The sequence below is a fragment of the Balaenoptera ricei genome, chromosome 5 (assembly GCF_028023285.1).
Source record: "Balaenoptera ricei isolate mBalRic1 chromosome 5, mBalRic1.hap2, whole genome shotgun sequence".
In the NCBI taxonomy this organism is placed as follows: domain Eukaryota; kingdom Metazoa; phylum Chordata; class Mammalia; order Artiodactyla; family Balaenopteridae; genus Balaenoptera; species Balaenoptera ricei.
Window position 1 is genome coordinate 18,948,858 of NC_082643.1, and position 18,535 is coordinate 18,967,392.

General features: G+C 39.1%; 1 long non-coding RNA gene across 1 annotated transcript; it reads left to right on the forward strand.

Moving 5' to 3' along the window:
• Positions 1 to 13: 13 nt before the first annotated feature.
• On the forward strand, positions 14 to 12,328 carry LOC132365769 (uncharacterized). Its single transcript, XR_009503223.1, has 3 exons — positions 14 to 413; positions 742 to 854; positions 12,285 to 12,328. It is a non-coding gene; the product is annotated as an uncharacterized LOC132365769 (long non-coding RNA).
• The last annotated feature ends 6,207 nt before the right edge of the window (positions 12,329 to 18,535 follow it).

Genomic DNA, 18,535 nt, shown 5'->3' on the forward strand with positions numbered 1-18,535 from the left:
GTGGTGTCGTGGGAAGCTCGAGGGGTTTCGAGGAGGCTGGATGGCGCCGGCCGCTTCGTGAGCCACGTGACAGGCTTGCTGCACGATATCTGTCAGGAAACGGTTTCCCCGTGTAACTGTAGCCCAGGCAGCGTCGATAAAGCTTACAAAGGAGAGTTGTGGAAGGTGAGGAACCAGGAATTAAATTCTCTGGAAGCATGTGAGAAGCCGTGAGAGGACTGCACCGTCTTGGTGCTCCTTCTACACACTTTGTGGGCACGTCTTGAGGGCGCAAGGCGAGTAAGACGCAGCTGTTCGAGGGAGTCTCCGTCAGCTGAGCTGTGCGAAGAAGGATAAAGGGCGCCCCCCAAAACGGAGGCTCCTTCAGGAAACTTCCCAGCGCCAACTTGGGAAAAACGCGCAAGGGACGACCAGTGAGTTTATTCGGTGTCCTGCTGGGGACTGTGGCGTGGGAGACAGCCTCTCAGATAGCTCAGAAGAGTTGTCTTGGGAGGCCAGTAGATATGTGATTTGGAGGAGGGAGGTCCATGTAATCCAGCGTGTTATCTCCTAGATGGTTATTGCTAGTCCCGAGGAACAAGTATCTTAAGTGAATGATTTTCGTGCATGGGAAGGTGTGAGAATCCAGGTTCATAAAAAAGTTTCTCTTGAAATATTTCTCACTATCTAAGGGCCTGTTTCGCCTGTTTTCCCAGAGCACGGAGTGCCACTTTCCTCATCTTCACCCTGAATTCCTTTCAGGGTGCACTGTAGGTCAGCGACTGCAGCGGCCAGTGACTCGATCCTTGCGGAACTGGATGGTGGGCAACATCCTTCATTTTACACCAGGCTCCTATGCCAGCTGCTGCTGAAGGGTGAGTAGGATTTCTGGTGGTGGTCGATAGGACATGGGGAGAGCACTTTGTGAGGAGGAGAAGGGGGCAGGGAAAAATCTCTGAAACATGGATGCATTTGATGTGTTTTAAGAGTGGACCAGAGTGTAGAGAGAGGGAGGATGAAGTATTTGCCAGTTTACTCTTGAACTCTGTTATGGGTGCTGAATTTTATTAAAATGGATGTACTGAACAGACCACTCTTCTTCCTTGCTGCTCAGTCTTTTTAATGGCTCCTTTCCCTCAGTATATACCTTAAGGGTTAGTGCTCCCAAAAAGTTTGTCCGAAGTCTTTCCTTTCACTCCACCCACTCATCTACACCATGGCTTTTTTTTTTTTTTTTAATTAATTAATTAATTAATTTTTGGCTGTGTTGGGTCTTCGTTTCTGTGCGAGGGCTTTCTCTAGTTGAGGCAAGCGGGGGCCACTCTTCATCGCGGTGCGCGGGCCTCTCACTATCGCGGCCCCTCTTGTTGCGGAGCATAGGCTCCAGACGCGCAGGCTCAGTAGTTGTGGCTCACGGGCCCAGTTGCTCCGCGGCATGCGGGATCTTCCCAGACCAGGGCTCGAACCCGTGTCCCCTGCATTGGCAGGCAGATTCTCAATCACTGCGCCACCAGGGAAGCCCTACACCATGGCTTTTAACTTCTATTTATATAAGGATCACTTCTAGATTATGAATCAGGATGGCTCCCAGTAAACTCCAGACTTGGGCACACAACTGCCTTCTAGACCTCTGCCTCCATTAGGATATCTCACAGTTATCTCAGACTCAACTTGTCCCAAACTCATCCTGTCATCCTTTTTCCTTAAAGGTACTCTTTTTTCTGTCTTTGTGTGGTATCACCATCTACCTATTTGCCCAGCCAGAAATCTGGGAATGGGAATCACAACTTCTCCCTCTCCTCCAGCCTCTACATTCATTCCATTGCCGAACCCTAAGCACCTCTTACATCTTGTACCTCCTCTCTGTCCCCACTGCTGCGGCCTTAGTTCAGGCTCTCATTATTTCTTACAGGGTTTCTGAAAAAGCATCCCATCTGATTTCTTTGTTACCAGGCCCCTGAATCTGATGCACTTCTAAACTAATGCCTCCTTAGTGAAATTTCCAAAACAAACATCAATCCGTGACATTTCTTTTCACCTTTAATGATTTTTGAATGATGTGGTTTATAAGTAAATAAATGTCATTCTTCTATTTAAAAATCTTCAAGGGTTAAGAGAGGGCTAAAATCCAAACTCTGTAGCTGGGCCAGCCAGGCTTTGTTTAACCTGGTTCCCGTGTATCTCTCCATCCTTGTTTTCTGCTATTCCACCATACAAGTCTTGCTTCAATCTTGGGGAATACTTGCAGTTCCTTAAAAGGGCTGTTCTCTTTCTTGATTCCAGGACTTTGTATATGATAGAACTTCTGCTTGGAATGCAGCCAGCCTTTTTCTAGTGAAAAAAGAGTCTTTAGCAGAGAGTTAATTTTCTTTTCCCTATTACAGATAAATTGTCTATCTTCTGGGAAGAAACATTTGCATTTTTATGGCACCTTGCTTAAAAATAATAGACAGGACTTCTAGTTTCCTGTCTGGCTTCTAAGGCGATTGGAAGTCATAATTCCATCCTAACAAGTAAAAAGCTCACCAGGCTGAAAAATCAGGACTCTTCTCAGATCCATCAGAGAAGTGAGATTACAGGGAGAACTGCTGATCCCAGAATTGGAGAGACAGATACAGAGCATCACAGGTTACCAGAGCAGAAACCCATCTCTGTGGGAAGCAGTTTTGGGGTTGGAAAATGTGAAGCGTAATTGGTGAATTGCTGGAGGCTTAGTGTGGATAAGTCTGAGAGTTAAAAACTCCAGAGGAATCCAGTCATAGTGGGCCCTCACACTTCCGTGACTTTTATCTGTAGGTGCTTTACCAGGATCAGAGAAGAATCCCCTCATGCTTCTCGCAGGGGAAGGGGAAAGGGAACCATTTTGAAATATGCCAGAGCATTCTGTTTTTCTTAACAAGGCCTGCCCTCAAAAGAGATTGTTTTACCAGAGCCTGACCTACTGAGGGATTATTAGAGTTTAACTGATGTTAGAGAAGGGAAATACCTAACTGCAGCCCCCTTTAGACATCCTGTACCACCTGAGGGGGTGAAAAAAATTGAGAAGAATTTGTGAAGTTCACAGTCCAGGGGCGCAGGATCACTAAAAGACTGAGATCTAATCATAAGACTACAGAAACCTTCCCCTTCTCCTACACCTTACCATTACATTACTAAAGGCCTATTTACCACCTTTTTACCCAATAAGTATATCATATCTGCCTTTCAACAAAAAATAACAAGGTGTACTAAAAGGCAGAAAACACAGTTTGAAGAGACAGAGCAGCATTAGAACCAGACTTTGATATTGCAGTGATGTTGACATTATCAGAAATTTAAAACAACTATGACTAATATGCTAAGGGCGCTAATGGAAAAAATAGACAATATGTAAGAACAGATGGATAATGTAAGCAGGAAGATGGAAATTCTAAGAAAGAAACAAAAAGAAATGCTAGAAATTAAAGTCACTGAAATGGAAATGAAGAATGCCTTTGGTGGGCTTTTTTTTTTTTTTTAATTATTATTTATTTATTTATTTTGGCTGCATTGGGTCTTCGTTGCTGCACACAGGCTTTTCCCTAGTTGCGGCAAGCGGGGGCTACTCTTTGTTCCAGTGCACGGGCTTCTCATTGCGGTGGCTTCTCTTGTGGAACACGGGCTCTAGGCGCACAGGCTTCAGTAGTTGCAGTACGTGGGCTCAGTAGTTGTGGCTCATGGGCTCCAGAGTGCAGGCTCAGTAGTTGTGGTGCAAGGGCTTTGTTGCTCCGCAGCAGGTGGGATCTTCCCAGACCAGGGATCAAACCCGTGTCCCCTACATTGGCAGGCGGATTCTTAACCACTGAGCCACCAGGGAAGTGCCGGTGAGTTTATTTGTAGATTGTACATAGCTGAGGGAAAGATCTATGAGGTTGAAGATATGTCAGTAGAAACTTACTAAACTGAAAAGCAAACAGAAAAAAAAAACTGAAATAAATGGAAAAGAATATGTAGGAGCTATGGGATAACTACAAAAGGCGTAACATATACATAATGAGAATGCCAGAAAAAGGAAGAGAAAGAAACAGAAGCAATATTTAGAGCAATAATGATTGAGAATTTCCTCAAGTTAATGTCAAACACTGAACCACAGATCGAAGAAGCTCAGAGAACACCAAGGAGGCTAATGCCAAAAAACAAAACAAAAATAAACAAACAAAAATCTACACCTAGGCATAACATTTTCAAATGACAGAAAATCAAAGATGAAAAAATCTTGAAAGAAGCCAGAGGGGAAAAAAACACCTTACCAAAAGAGGAGCAAAGATAAGAATTACAACCAATTTCTCCTCAGAAATCGCCTATGCAAAAACATAGTGAAGTGAAGTATATAGGTGTTGAGGGAAAAAACCTTCCAATCTAGAATTCTGTGTCCTGTGACTTTACCCTTTAAAAGTGAAGGAGAGATAAAGACTTTCTTAGACAGAGAAACATTGAGGAAATTTGTTGCCAGAAGACCTGTCTTACAAGAAGTGTTAAAAGAAGTTCTTCAGAGAGAAGGAAAGTGAGCCAGGTCAGAAACTCAGATCCAGATAGAGAAAGGAAGGGCAATAGGGAATGAATAAGTGAAGGTAGAATAAAAACTTTTATTTTTCTTTATTGATTTAACAGATAACAGTTTGTTCAAAATAATAATAGTGGGACTTCCCTGGTGGTCCAGTGGTTAAGAATCCGCCTTCCAATGCAGGGGACACGGGTTCGATCCCTGGACAGGGAACTAAGATCCCACATGCCGCAGGGCAGCTAAGCCCGTGTGCCACAACTAGAGAGCCTGTGTGCCTCAACTACTGAGCCCGCATGCTCTGGAGCCCGCATGCCACAACTGGAGAGCCTGTGTGCTGCAGCTACTGAGCCCACACACTCTGGAGCCTGTGCGCCACAACTAGAAAGAAGCCCGTGCATCGCAATGAAGAGCCCGCGTGCCGCAATGAGGAGCCCGCATGCCGCAATGAAAGATCCCGCATGCCGCAACAAAAGATCCCGCGTGCCGCAACTAAGACCCAACGCAGCCGAATAAATAAATAAATAGTTAAAAATAATGTAGAAAATAACCTAGCTCCAATTCCATCTTCTCATTAAAAAAAATAATAACAGCAAAAACATTTGATGATTATAGTTATGTATAATTGAAGTGGATGACAGCAATGATACAAGGGATTAGAGGGCGGAATTAGGATTATATTGTTATTGTAAAGTATTAGTACTACCAATGAAGCCATATAGTGCTATTTGAAAGTGAACTTGGATTAGCTGTAAATATATATTGCAAACTCTAGGGCAACCACTAAATTTTTTTAAGGAGGTATAGCTGATATGCTGAGAAAGAAGGAAACATGGGATTCCATGTTCTATGTAATATACTGCATTAACACCAGAGAAGGTAGAAAAGGAGAAGACAAAAACGGTAACAAAGAAGGACAACGAATGGGAAACAGTAACAAATATGATAGATAGTAATCCACCTATATCAGTAATCACTTTAAATGTCAGTAGTCTAAATGCACCAATTAAAAGATAAGGACTGTCAGTGTGATTCGAAAAACAAGTCCCAAATATATGTTATATACAAAAAGCCAACTTTAAATATAAAGACACACATAGGTTAAAAGTAAAAGGATGGAGAAAGACATAACATGCTAACACTACTCCAAAGAAAGCTAGAGTAGCTGTATTAATTTCAGACAGCAGATTCAGAGCAAGAAATATGAGGTATAAAGAGAGGCGTTGCATAGTGATAAAGGGGTCAGTTATCCAAGGAGACATAACAATCCTTAATGTGTGTGTGTCTAACAACAGAGTGTCACAATACATGGAGACGCTATCTATTTAGGAGAAATAGGTAAATCCACTATAACAGTTGGAGACTTCAACACCCCTCTGTCAGAAATGGATAGACGCAGCTGGCAGAAAATCAGTAAGGACATGGTTGAACTCAATAGCACCGTCAATCACCTGGATATAATTTACATCAATGGACTGTTTCATTCAACAACAGCAGACTACATTTTCTTCCTAATATCACATGGAACATCCACCAAGATAGACCACCTTCTGGGCCATAAAACACACCTTAACAAATTTAAAAGAATAAAAATCATACAATGTATCCTCTCTGACCACAATGGAATTAAAGATAGCTGGAAAATCTGATAATACATGAGATTAAACCACACACTTCTAAATAACACATGGGTCAAAGAAGAAATCTTAAGAGAAATTAAAAAATATTTTGAACTTAATGAAAACACAACTTAAAATTTGTGGAATGTAGTGAAAGCAGTGCTTATGGGAAAATTTATAGCATTGAATGCATATGTTGGAAAAGAAGAAAGATCTAAAATTAATCATTTAACCTTCCATTTTAGGAAAGTAAAAATCACATTAAATCCAAAGTAAGCAGAAGAAAAGAAACAATAAAATTTAGAGTAGAGGGGAATTCTCTGGTGGTCCAGTGGTTAGAATTTAGAAATAAATGAAATTGGAAACAGGAAGTCAGTCAAGAAAATCAACAGAACCAAAAGCTGGTTCTTTGCAAAGATCAATGAAATTGATAAACCTCTTAACCAGGCTAATTAAGAAAAAAAGGGAAGGGGAATTCCCTGGCAGTCCATCCAGTGGTTAGGACTCAGCACTTTCACTACCATGGCCCCAGGTTCAATCCCTGGTGGGGGAACTAAGATCCTACAAGCTGCATAGCATGGTCAAAAAATAAAATTAAATTAAAATAAAAAGGAAAAAGGGAGGAACACAAATTACTGATTTCAGAAATGAAAAATGAATCTATCATGATAGATTCCCATGGACATGCAGAGGATAATAAAGTAATACTATGAATAACTCTTTGCCTACAAATTTGATAATCTAGATTGAATGGACAATTCCTTGAAAGGCACAATCTGTCCAAACCTCACACAAGAAGAAACAGACCATTTGGATAGGCTTATATCTATTAGAGAAATCAAATCAATAATTAATAACCTTCCCAAACAGAAAGCACCATGCTCAGAGGGGTGCACTGGTGAATTCTACCAACTATTTAAGAAAGAAATTGTACCAGTTATCTACAGTCTTTATTTAGAGAGAGACACAGAGGAAGATAGATACTTACTAATTCATTCTGTGAAGCCAGCATTACCCTAATACCCAAACCAGGCAAAGCCATTACAAGAAAACTAGAGAACAATATCTATCATGAACCTACATGTAAAAATTCTCAGCAAAATATTATCAGATTGAATCCAGTAATTAAAAAAAAGAGTTATATGGCACAACCAAGGGATTTATCTCAGGTACGCAGCCTGGTTCAACATTTGAGAATCAACTAATGTAATTCATTTCATTAACAGGCTAAAGAAGAAAAATCGCACAATCATATCAATAGATGCAGAAAAAACATTTGACAAAATCCAACACCCATTCATGATGACAACTCTAAGGAAACTAGGAATAGAGGGGAAAGTTCTCAACTTGGTAAAGAACATCTACAGCTAACAACGTACTTAATGATGAGAAAGTATTTAGAAGCTTTCCTACTAAAATCAGACACAAGGCAAGGCTATCCCCTCTCACCACTCCCTCTCAATATCATACTGGAAGTCCTAGCTAACACAATAAGACAAGAACAGATAATAAAAGATATACTGATTGGCAAGGAAGAAATAAAGCTGTCTTTGTTCACAGATGACATGACTGTCTAAGAATCCACAAAAAACTCGTGGAACTAATAAGCAATTATAGCAAGGTTGAAGGATAGAAGGTGGTATACAAAAGTCAGTTGCTTTCCTATATACCAGCAATGAACAAGTGGAACTTGAAATTAAAAACAATACAATTTACATTAGCATGGGAAAAATGAAATACTTAGATATAAATTTAACAAAATATGTACAAGATCTATGAAGAAAAACTGTAAAATTCTGATGAAAGAAACCAAACGAGAACAAAATAAATGGAGAGATAGTCCAGATCATGGATAGGAAGACTTATTTATTTATTTGGCTGTGCCAGGTCTTTAGTTGCTTCACACGGGATCTTTGTTGCGGTGTGCAGGATCTAGTTCCTTGACCAGGGATTGAACCTAGGCCCCCTGCATTGGGAGCGTGGAGTCTTAACCACTGGACTGCCAGGGAAGTCCCTGGTTAGGAAGACTTGATATTGTCAAGATGTCATTTCTCCCCCTCTTGATCTGTAGATTCAACACAATTCCAGTCAAAATCCCAGCAAGATATTTTTGTGGTTATTGACAAACTGACTCTAAAGTTTGTACAGAGAAGTAAAAGACCCAGATTAGTCAACTCAGTATTGAAGGAAAAGAGGAAAGTTGGAGGACTGACACCACCCAACCTAAAGACTTACTATAAAGCTATAATAAGACAGTGTGGTATTGGCAAAAGAATAGACACATCAATGAAACAGAATAGAGAGCCCAGACATAGACCCACATAAATAAAGTCAATGATCTTTGACAGCATAGCAAAGAAAATACAATGGAGAAAATACACTCTTTTCAAAAATGGTACTGGAACAACTGGACATTCACATGCAAAAAAATGAATCTAGACACAGACCTCACAAAAATTAAGTCATAATGGATCATAGACCTGAATGTAAAATGCAAAACTATAAAACTCCTAGAAGATAACATAGGAGAAAATCTAGATGACCTTGGGTATGGTGATGACTCTTAAAATACAATACCAAAGGCATGATCCATAAAAGGAATAATTGATAAGCTGGACTTCATTAATATAAAACAACATTTCTGTTCTGTGAAAGACAGTGTCAAGAGAATAGGGGAAGCCACAAATTGGGAGAAAATATTAGCAAGGCATATCTGATAAAGGGCCATTTTCCAAAATATACAAATAACTCAACAATAAGAAAACAAAAAACCCAATTAAAAATGGGGTGAAAGATCTGAACATATTGCTCATTAAAGAAGCATATGGCAACTAAGCATATGAAAAAGTATTCAACATCATATGTCATTTGGGAATTGCAAATTAAAACAATAAGATACTACTACACACCTATTAGAATGGCCAAAATCCAAAACACTGACATCACCAAATGTAACAGGTATTCTCATTCATTGTTGGTGGGAATGTGTAATGATACAGCCACTTTGGAAGACAGTTTGGTGACTTCCTACAAAACTAAACATATTCTTACCATGTGACCTAGCAATCCTGTTCCTTGGTATTTACCCAAAAGTTAAAAACTCATGTCCACACAAGTTTTGTAGCAGCTTTACTCATAATTCCCAAAACTTGGAAGCAACTAAGATATCCTTCAGTAGGTGAATGGATAAACTGTGGTTCAGCTAGACAATGTAATATTATTGAGCACTAATAAGGAATGAGCTATTAAACCCTGAAAAGACATGGAGGAATCTTAGATGCATATTACTAAGTGAAAGATGCCAATCTGAAGAGGCTACATACTGTGTGATTCCAACTATACATTTAACATTCTGGAAAAGAAACCTATGGAGACAGTAGAAAAATCAGTGATTGCCAGGGGTTAGTGGGGAGGGAGGGATGAATAGGTGGAACAGAGAGCATTTTTAAGGCAATGAAACTATGCTGTTATGATACTACACGGTAGATATATATTATACATTTGCCAAAACCTGTGGAATGTACAACACCAAGAGTGAACCTTAACATAGGAGTTTGGGTGATAATGATGTGTCAAAGTAGTTCATCAATGTAGCAAATGTACAAGTATTGTGGGGAACGTTGATATTGGGAGAGGTTGTGTGTGTGCGGTAGGGAGGAGGAGGTACGTGGGAACTCTGTATTTCTACTCAGTTTTGCTGTGAACCTAAAACTGTTCTAAAAAATAAAGTGTATTAAAAAATAATAGACAGGAGTTACAAGTAAATGTGTAAGTCTCATCTACTTACTATGAGAAGAAAAAATTGATACAAGGTGAAATCAGAGGCCCTCATTCTCATTAGAGAATTTGCTAGTGTGGACTAAAGTAGAAATAGCCTGAGCAGGTAGGAGATACAGGTGATCTTTCCAGATACAGATCACAAAATGGGTATAGCAGCAAAATATAGAAGTATTGGGGAACCTCAACCTCCTGGCAGCATTTGGAAGTAGGCCCTTTGTTAAATTCTTGACCTACTGTGCTCTCCATTTCATCGAATAGAAGAGAGGAAACAATGAGTGACACTGTTAACTTGTACTTAATTCTGACTCTTAAGATAATTCAGCTTATTTTTAAAATTTATTTTATTTATTCATTTTTATTTCTGAGATATACATTTTAAAGTAATAACTAGAATTATGACTTATAACATTATACCAGAACATATAAGATTTTTAGGAATTTCATGTAATGTCTGAAACATTTATATTTAGATTTATTTTTAATTCAGCTCATTTTGAACTGCAGGGCTTATTAGGTGAAAATGACCTGTCATTTTAGACTTTGTAACATGCAAGTAAGTGTACACTAGACATAGTCAAACAGACTTCAAAAAGTTGAAGCATATTTCATAGAGCTCACAAGAAATAAAATAAGTATTGAATGAATTGAAGGAAGAGTTCATGAAGCCATAAATGTCTGCTACATTTTGAGGGGAACTTTTTTGTTTTTTGTTTTACCAGCTTCAGTTGACATTGCTTGGGTACATATTCCATTAGAGAGGTAGAGATAGCCCTTGCTATGGCCCCTCTGAATTGGAACAGGAAACTGAACTGCCACAGATGGGTTGAACACGAGGGAGCCAGAAGTGGTTGGTACTAATTCTGTTAAATACTGAGGCTCGAAATCTACCCATCAAACCCTTTCTCTTGGGAAAACACACATACACATAGCATACAAAGTAGATGGACACCTAATTTGCAGCTGCAAATCTGAATTGTGTTGTGCAGTTTTTCCTGTTACTTTTCAAGACGAACACATATCACAGAATTAGGGGGTCAGAGACTCTTTGGGTGGTGCTACGATCCCAAAGAAGTAAACTTTCTTTATGTTTTTTGTAGGTAATATAAGTTATCCATTATTGTAAGTAACCTGAACATATCTTTTCCTGATTGGAACTATGGAGACCCTGGAAAACCTGACAGGCTGGAGAAGTACAGGCATACCTCATTTTATTGTGCTTCACTTTATTGCATTTCACAGATACTGAATTTTTAAAAATTGAAGGTTTGTGGCAACCTTGTGTTGTCAGTTGATGGTTAGCAGTTTTTAGTGATAGTTAGGTATGTACTTTTTTTTAGACATATAATGCTATTGTACACTTAATAGACTACAGTGTAGTATAAACATAACTTTTATATGCACTGGGAAACCAAAAAAAAAATTCATGTGCCTCACTTTATTGCTACATTCAGTTTATTGCAGTGGTCTGGAACCAAACCTGCAATATCTCTGAGGTATGCATGTACAAGGGACAGTTTCATGATTAAATGTAACAGGAAATTAAAATGGAACTTTTCATTTTGTCTCAGTTTTGGCTAAAAACTCCAAGGCCAAGCAATATAGGTGCCAAAATCACCCTCACATTCTAAAGCAAGGTACTAGAGTACCTTATGTAGGACATGCTAAGAGACACAAAATTTCTTCTGTCAGCATTAGCTCATCTCCTATCTCTCGGCTATATAAGGGAGGGCAAAGAATCCATGGGGAAGGGCAGAAATGGTTTGGAGAGAATTTCTTTGGAGAGACTTGTCAGTGTGCTGTATATGCCCCTCCTACTTCCTCTTAAGTATGTTGGGAGCACTTCCCCCTCATCTGAAACCAAGAGAAGAAAAACACTCAAAAAGCTTGAAGTATTTTCTCTGAAATGTGGAAGATGCAAGGTCTGTTATCTGAAATAAATTGAAAAAATTTAAGGCTAGAGGCTGGCTAGATAACAGCCTGTCTGGTGGCAGAATGAAGTAGAGCAGAGTTTAGTGGGGACAAGGATGCAAGTGTGTTTCCCACAGACCAAAGGTGGAAACTGCAAAGGAATACAATTGTAGATTATTTTAAAAGGAACTTTATCACAGAGATCCACCTGGAGAGGTAAGGTGACCCTTGTGGAAGCAAGGCGTTGAAGGCAGAGTCTTAGTTGGCCAGTTGTAGAAAGAATCATCCCTATGAAGGAGTTGCAGGTAGGAGATCCCTACTGGGTCAGAGGATTCTTTGTGAAACCCACAGAAATTCCACACTCAAGAATGAATTCAGTATCTAAAAGATGCTGCACCCAAAGGACACCAATATCAGATTGCAACAGTATTTGTTGTATAAAATGTAGTCTTTTCCTCTAAATTTCTCCTCTTTTCCAGGCTGGACAATTGAGGGGACTTGAAGCAGTAGCTAGCAAGTGGTGGGAGGAGGTGGAACACAGAAGGAAGAAGAAGCAAGCCCCTCACTCCTTCTCTACTGCAGACTTAATTTCCTGTGGCAGTAATGGCAGTCAAGCCAGTGGCGGTGTCCTCTGTCCAGGGGTGGAATTGATGGTTCAGTCTGCAGCATCTTGAACCCGAGGGCAAGGAAAATGGTGACCAGATCAGTTCTGCTGCTTGGGTTTGGACATAATTTCAAGCTATAAATCTCTGAAAGTGTTTTCTAGTCCTCTTGATAGTTCTAGGACTTGCCCAATAATAAATTCCTTATCATTATAAATTAGCCAGAATTGATTTCTGTGACTTGCAATGAAGTCAATCAAAAGCAGTATCAGGAATTTTGCAAGAAAACAGACCATCAGGGAAATGGGTCAGTCTGGGATTAATTATCTGACCTGTTGAGGCTGAAAGCAGTGAAAATCCAGTTGATCTTAAGGAGTAAATTATCTCTAGGTATGCAGGGGTGGAACAGTTAATAGAAAATCAACTCTGATTCCCTGGAAATAAGTAAGAAAGTATTAAAGGCAAAACCTTAGGGACCACAAGATTTTTGCTGTAGAAGGGTGTTAAAGTACACAAGTCATTCAAAGCCTGTGCGGGGGTAGATGGTTGCTTCTGAAAGTGCCGGACATTTTAATGAAAGAGAACGGTAAATTCTGCTGCTCAATGATGACAAGGCTCCAGTGCAACTTCTCTGCCATCCTCGTCTTTCCCATCATGGTTGCAAGATGGCTGCTGCAGCTCCAGACTGTCATGTCCTTACATTACAGTATCCAAAGGCAGGAAGGAAAGGGTCTTTTCTCCCCACACCACCCCCCCCTTTGTTTTCTTTTTAAAAAATTGAAGTATAGGGAATTCCCTGGCAGTCCAGTGGTTAGGACTCCGTGCTTCCACTTCAGGGGGCAAGGGTTCCATCCCTGGTTGGGGAACTAAGATCCTGCAAGCTGCGTGGCATGGCCTAAATAAATAAATAAATAAAAATAAAAATTGTAGTATAGTTGATTTACAATGTTGTGTTAGTTTCTGGTATACAGCAAAGTGATTCAGTTATACATGTATATACATATTATTTTTCGTATTCTTTTCCATTATGGTTTATTACAGGATATTGAATATAGTTCCCTGTGCTATACAGTAGGTCCTTGTTGATTATTTTACATATAGTAGTTTGTATCTGCTATTTCAAACTCCTACCTTATCTCTTCCCCACACCCTTTCCCCTTTGGTAACCATAAGTTTGTTTTCTATGTCTGTATGTTTCTGTTTCAAAAATAAGTTCATTTGTGTCATATTTTAGATTCCACACATAAGTGATATCATATGGTATTTGTCTTTCTCTTTCTGACTTACTTCACTTAATATGATAATCTCTAGGTCCACCCGTGTTGCTGCAAATGGCATTATTTCATTCTTTTTTATGGCTAAGTAGTACTCTGTTGTATATATGTACCATATCTTTTTTATCCATTCATCTTGATGGACATTTAGGTTGTTTCATGTCTTGACTATTGTAAATAGTGCTGCTGTGAACATAGGGATACATGTATCCTTTCAAATTAGAGATTTCTCCGGACATATGCCCAGGAGGGGGATTGCTGGGTCACATGGTAGTTCTTTTTTTAGTTTTCTGAGGAACCTCCGTACTGTTTTCCATAGTGGCTGCACCAATTTACATTCCCACCAACAGTGTAGGAGGGTTCCCTTTTCTCCACATGGAAAGGGTCTTTTCTTTACCCTACCCCTCCTCTTTTTTAAAATCAAAAGGGAAATCACTCCCCCAGAAGACTTCCCCTTATGTCTCATTCACCAGAATGAAGTTGTATGTCTACCCCAAGTCAGTCACTAGCAAAGAGGAATGGGATTAGACCAGTCATAGTTTAACTTCTGGAGGTGAAGGAGAGTCCCACCTTGCCTGAGCTCATTATTGCCTGTTTCCTGAATAAAATTGGGGTTCTGTTTGTAAGGGAGAAGAGAGGAATGGCTAATGAGTAGGCATCCAGTGTGGGCAACACCATCTTTGGGTAGCTCTCACCTGTTTATAGTATGACCTAAAAAACTGCCCTCTTTGAGTAGAACCTAGAGCAAAAGAAGTTCAGCTGGTCTCGTCTGCTATGAAAACAACTCTGATGCTTTCCTTTTGTGGACTGAATGGCTTGTAAGGGACCATAGCAGGACACTGTATGGAGCCTGTGGCAACTCCAATGGTAGAATCATGGTGGAGAACCTAGAGTTCTAGAGCCAAGTTATACTCTCTTCAGTCCTGGTTATGATTAAAAATGCCTGACCGTGGTGACCATGGTGATCACTAGGTGATCATGCTATCTGAGTTTCTCACCATGAACTGGGTGTTACTGGATCCACAAAATTATAAGGCTGGATGTACCCAGGAGGATAGCTTTCCTAAAGGAAGTGATGTATATAGGACTAGACCCAAGCAAATCCTGAAGGCACAGTAAATTGCCTGAGCAGTTGACTCAGACTCCTACTGCACTTCCACCCCTTGGGGAGATTCCTTGTGATCAGTTCATAGAGGAGGAAGAGAATTTCAGCTTGGTTATAATGCTCTGCATGATATTCTGGCAGTTGGTAGAGGTAGACTCGGGAAATCTTGTCAGAGTACAGAACTTCAAGCATTATATCACTGCGAGTCCTCTGATAGGAATGAAATGATCTGAGATACAAATCTACATTGATTAATAGGTAGTAATTAATTAATGATTTGGTCAGATGATGAGGGACTTTGAAAGAATGAGGTTGTAGGATTGGTAATAAGGAAGTCTGGAAAAGAGATATATGGATGGACCTTCCATAACAGGCACTGAGTGTGAGGAAATTTATATTCCATGTGAATCTTGACAAAAAATCTGATTTTGGAAGAGATTGTCAATGATCAGGTGAAAAAGGTGACCCATCCTGGGGATATTGTTCAGCAGGCAACACTTTCTCTGGAGTCTTTGGAGTTTCACAAGACCTTTTGGTTTAAATAACATTTGTATTAACGGAGAATGGATTTCTTTTTAACAAAGATCAGAAGACATTTTAGTAACACTTGTGAGTATTTACATGTCTCCATATTGCTGAGGAGAGCAAAATGATATTCTTGGAAAGATTCTTAATTTAATACTTTATCAAATCAGGTTTTTAAAAGCAGCTTACGATGCAGAATTTATTTCTCTTTTCAAAGCTGCAAGAAGAGACATCTCTTTCATTTCTTTCTCAGACTCCTTTGGTTAATTATGAAGACTTTTATTTTTAAGGTCAGGTTGTGAAATTTTATTAGTTATATTAACAGCAGGCCTATAGAACAGAATTTTATTGATAGAAATGGAGAAAGGGATAAAAATGTTATTTAATAATAAAATAAGGAGGATATAGCTTTTCTTCTTTATTATTAAATGCCTTATATACTTATAATTTCTTTCTAAAAAGACCTTGAAACTTCAGAGAAGACAAATGGTCTATCCCTGGGTTTAAGTGATAGAATAAGAGCATTCTGGTTTAATCGCATTCCAGAGAGGAAATATTTAGGGTTTTTATATAGCTCAATATTTGTCAACAACGGATATGATTGACTAAAGAATATACAGATATAGCCAGCATTTACTGGTATATTATTCAGAATAGGTATGTTACTGAGACTGTATATGGTGTATTGAGTTTAAGAATACTTAGCAATATGTAATTAGGAATAAAGAGGACATGATGGTAGGGGAGAAGCGGGTGTGCCAGCTGGTTTCAACTAGCAGAGGGACTGAACTTTGTGATGCTCCAGAGAGCAGAACTAGGGAGGCAAACCCTAGCTTTAACCATAAGGGAAAAATTGGCCTGCTCTCTGCAAAGCACTTGCAGAATATGAAAAATGGCCTTGCCCTCAAGAAGCTGTAGTCTAGTGAAACTGTTGAAGAATCAGATGAAATAATGCACATGAAAGTACTTTAAAAAATGTCAGCTATGATATAGGTGAAAGTTGTTAGTCTCTCTCTGAATTCTTCTCAAAGAAAATAGATGGAAAAATGTTAAAAAAAACAACCTGAGGGCACTGTGGTAGCATTTAATAAACAATGACAGTCCAAGATGTTTGAAGACAGTTAATGTATCTTAAAATGCATTTTTTTTTCTTCTTAGAAGAATATACTGTGATTTTATTGGCTTCTAAATTCAGGTATTATTCACCCTATTAACTGGCATTCTTAAAGATTTGTAATAATTTTAGATCAAAATATCATTACAAAAATAGACCTGTGTATCTAAATACATTAGAGAATGAAAACCTTTAAATAATATGTTTTTTGTTTGTTTGTTTTGTTTTTTCCTTTGGAGGGGTCCAGTTCCATTCCAGTTCTGTTTCAGTGGCTTGATGCCCTAGAAATACTATAACTTGTGTTGCCCCTAGTATTTTAAAGAGTAACATTTTGGAGAGGGATGGATTGGGAGTTTGGGACTAGCAGATGCAAACTATTATATAGAGAATGGATAAATGACAAGGTCCTATTGTATAGCACAGGGAACTATATTCAATACCCTGTAATAAACCATAATTAAAAAAGAAAAGAAAATTAAAAATTAACATTTAAAAATAATGAATAAATATTAGAGCCCTGAGGAAAAGCAGACAATTGTCAGTAGTTTGCAGATTATTTTTGTGTCTCTACAGTACAGTTTTTAAATGGAAGTTTTCTGCATATTAGCAAATGAATTATTGTTACAAGACTTTTATTGTTTCTGGAGTATCATATAAAGACTCAGCATTCATTTCTTATTTTAAGAGAGAGATGTTTGGGTAACTTAGACATTAGGTGTACATTTTGAAGAATTATACTATAATTACGTTTACTAGGAATTTCAGTTGGGGGCCTGGATGAGAAAAAAGGCCTCTGCTGCTAAAGGAATGATAAAGGTTAAGCTTTAAACCCCACACATATCTCCCTGGGTTTTCACTGATTTTATAAATAATCCCAGCAGTCTTGTTAAGAATAATGAGATTTTTTTGTTTTTCAAATCATAGAACCAGACATGGAAAAATAGAAGACTGATAGAGGCAGGGTTGGTGACTGCAGGAATAACTGGAGAGAGGGAGAGAGGGAAACTACTGCCTCACAACTTAGTTAATAATTTATTATTAACTTAGTTATTAATTTTACTAATTAATAGGTTTTATTAATTAATGTTATTAATAAAAATAATGCTCATAATGACTATTCTGAGTTATTAGGATTAGATTTGTGATTATATAGTAAAAAAGAGGAGTATAGAAATGTTTTGGAAAAATTTCACTCAAAAGGGCTGATATAGGGCTTCCCTGGTGGCGCAGTGGTTGAGAATCTGCCTGCCAATGCAGGGGACATGGGTTCGAGCCCTGGTCTGGGAAGATCCCACACGCCACGGGGCAACTAAGCCCACGCGCCACAACTACTAAGCCTGCGCTCTAGAGTCTGCGAGCCACGCTACTGAGCCCGCATACCTAGAGCCTGTGCTCTGCAACAAGAGAAGCCACTGCAGTGAGAAGCCCGCACACTGCAATGAAGAGTAGCCCCCGCTTACTGCAACTAGAGAAAGCCCATGTGCCGCAACGAAGACACAACGCAGCCAAAAATAAAATAAATTAATTAATTTTTTATAAAGGCTAATATAAACTATTTGGACACTTGTGAGGGTAAACTTTGGTATCAGACAACACATATCTATTGAGCATCTCTAACAGACAGAAGGGTGGATTCAAGGATTGTTCTGCCTTCAAGGAGTTTACAAACATATACTTGAAAAACTAGCAGTCGAAACAGCATGTCCTAAGATTGCGATAAAGATACTAAGAGCCAAAGGATATCAGGGAAGGAAAACAGCTTTATGGTTGCCAAGATCTGAGAAGGAGGTGGGTCTCAAGCTGGACCTGGGAAGGATTGAGGAACCCAAGGAGAGGTGGGGAGGGCAGGAGGAGAAAACACAACTGATACAGAGAATAACATGAGAAAGGCCAACCACCTGAGGGGTGCGTCCTATTCCCCACAGTGCCAACAAAGGAAGCCTTTACAGATGGATTAACTGGCTTCCATTTCTAATGAAAGAGAATCTTAAATAAGCAGGAATATAAATTTCTGCTTTGAGATATTACTACCCTCCTCAGCCAAAGTTTCAGAGTTTATCTTCTCTCAGAGTTAGACGTGTGGTAAACATTAAAAAAACCCCAAACTGGT